Source organism: Grammomys surdaster, unplaced genomic scaffold (genome assembly GCF_004785775.1).
Source record: "Grammomys surdaster isolate TR1022 unplaced genomic scaffold, NIH_TR_1.0 133, whole genome shotgun sequence".
Lineage (NCBI taxonomy): Eukaryota > Metazoa > Chordata > Mammalia > Rodentia > Muridae > Grammomys > Grammomys surdaster.
The window spans coordinates 3,094,852-3,097,618 of NW_021604591.1; the positions used below are offsets into that span (position 1 = coordinate 3,094,852).

A 2,767-nucleotide genomic window follows, 5' to 3' on the forward strand; every position below is an offset into this window, starting at 1 on the left:
TTCCCGCGGAGGCGGAACCCCAGCTGAGGCTCCTGGGAGGGTGTGTGAAGGAACCGAGGGCTGCCAAGGCCCACCGGAAGCAGCTGGCAGCCGCGCGCTTAATTGTGGGATGCGCACGCGCAGACGCTTGTGTAGGCAAGCTCAGAGTCTGGCGGAAATGTCTGAGGATCGGGACGGGAGCCAAGGTCCAGGCCACACCCCCTCTACCCCACTTTACCCCACTCTACCTCACCCTGGCTCATACGCGCGCACTCTATACTGTGCTGAGTACGCTGAGCCGGTCGCAGTGCGGCCCCAGGCTGCTGTCAACAGAGGTTTGTGCGTTGGTGAGGATAAAGCCCGGGTTTCGTGTACGTCAGGCAAGCGCTCTATAAGTGACCTGAGCCCAGCTCTGTTCTTTTTGGACAGTATCTCGTCTGTATAACCCAGACTGGCGTGGAATGCAATGCTGGTTCAGCATGTTAAAAGCTGGCACTCACAGACCATATTTCACCTTCTGGCCACCACCTGCTATTCTAATCTTAAATGTGCAATGTAACGGAAGGAGGGAGAGAGGAAGATACCGTTAGGTCCTGTAGAAAGAAGAGTGGCTCGTGAGTGCATCTTCAGGCTCCAGGTTGTTCCAGGCCTACTTAGAGACAGCTTCGATAGCCAGGACTATCTGCTGCTTTTGACATTTCTTTGAGACTTCAGATGCAGTCTCTATGGGACTAGCGTGCCTCTGTCCAACCTCGGACCTCTGTGCCTGCCTCCTGTGGAGAAATCTTGAACTGGGATCCTCTTTCCCTGTCAGCTAATTGGGTCCAGTTGTGTTTTGATGTAAACAGTTGGGAAGGTGGGCACACAGGGTCTCATATATCCTAAATTAACCTCAAACTCTGACTGAGGATGACCTTAAACTCCTGATTCTCCTGCCCCCACTTCCCAAGTGCTAGGATGTTTTGGTGTAGACATGCCTTTTAAGGTTCTGGAGTTAATAAACTCGTTACCTCCTTTCTTACCTATTTGAGTCAGTAAAGCACCAAATAATTCAAGAATAGAAACAATATTATTGTCTGATAGAGAAACTAGAGGAAATTTGACATTTCCATTCATGGTATATCAAAGCTGGAAAATGCTTCCTCCAACTACATTTTTAGAATCAAAGCTAATTCCATAGGATTCTAACTGAACAGGAAATTTGGCAGAAATGTAATGTTGTAAGTGAATTCTGATGGAAAATTTCCTTTTTGCACTAGTGTAATGAGTCTTGGGACCTATTTGTGACAGCACTGATATGCTTTTGTATTTTTGCTTGGATATTTTTGTAATGAGGTCTCAAGTCACCAGGGCTGGCCCTACACTCCTGAGGTGTCTGAGGCTGTCCTTGAGTCCCAGTCCTTGTGTCTCCACCCCTAAATGCTAGTATTAAAAGACTACACTGTCCTCCCAGCTTTGCATTGCTTGTTTAGAAAGGAATACAAGACAGAACATTTGGTTTGAAGACAAGATTGACTTCTGAATTTAATTTTGGATGAGAATTACTATAATTGCTGCCAGTTCTCACCTTCAGAATGAAGATGAGAAACCTCAAGGCCAAGACATGGCTCAGAGGGAATAGCACCTGCTGCTCTTGCAAAGGACTGGAGATGAGTTTCCGGGACCTATATCAGGTGGCTCATAAACCCTGTGGCTCCAGCTCCTGGGGATTCAACTAGTGCAAAGGGCACTAATGCATGCACACATCATTTAAAATTAAACATAAAAAAAGATTTCAAACCCTCAGAGACCCAATCAAATAAAACTCATGTGGCCCAGGCTCATCCCAACCTCCCTATGTGGACAAGAAAGACTTCCAGCTTCATATTTTCCTTCCTGCCTCAGCTTCCCAAGTGCTGGAGTTACAGGTAATCACTACCATGCCTGGTTATGTAATGCTGGTGACTGATCGCAGGGTTTTGTATACTGTAGACAACCTATCTACCAAATGAACTACACCCCCAACTCAGTAGCTAATTTTATTTATATCCAATGTACTCTTATGCACTTTAAAAATGCAAAGACTAGTGTCCTTTTTTCCTTTCTGCTGGGTGCCAGCTGCTCAATGTTGAAATGGGCAAGTTCATGAAACCCAGGAAAGTGGTGCTGGTCCTGGCTGGATGCTACTCCGGATGCAAAGCCGTCATCAACATTGGTGATGGCACCTCAGACCACCCTTACAGCCATAACCTGGTGGCTGGAATTGACTGCTTTCCCTAAAAGTGACAGCTTCCATGAATAAGAAGCAAATTGCCAAGAGATCCAAGATCAAGTCCTTTGTGAAAGTTTATAGCTACAACCACTTCATGCCCACAAGGTACTCTGTGGATATCCCCTTGAACAAAACTGTTGTCAACAAGGATATGTTTAGAGACTCAGCTTTAAAATGCAAGGCCAGGCAGGAGCCCCAGGTCAAGTTTGAGGAGCCATACAAGACAAAGAAGAACAAATGGCTTTTCCAGAAGCTTTGCTTTCAGGTATATTTTTGTTTCTGTCATTAAAAATTTAAAAAAAGAGAAATGCACAGACTTAGTAATAAAAACATAGATTAAATACTAACTTTTATATAAAGTCCATATTAGAACTAATAAAACATTTGGGATATAGTGAGCTAATTTTTCATATCATTCAAATTGGTTTTGCCAGTTTTTTTTAGCTTTTAAGTTACAAAACTGTAAATTCCACATTTGACTCATCTTTGTGATTTATGTTATGTTACAGTAGCTGTTCTCCTGACCATCCTGACCTA

The 2,767-nt window shown here is 44.3% G+C and overlaps 1 pseudogene across 1 annotated transcript in view; it reads left to right on the forward strand.

Moving 5' to 3' along the window:
• The first annotated feature begins 712 nt into the window (after positions 1-712).
• LOC114616980 overlaps positions 713-2,767 on the forward strand; it is a 9,265-nt pseudogene continuing 7,210 nt past the window's right edge. The window contains exon 1 of the transcript XR_003710717.1: positions 713-2,495. The product of XR_003710717.1 is annotated as a 60S ribosomal protein L27 pseudogene (transcript). The remainder of the gene's footprint in view (positions 2,496-2,767) is intronic.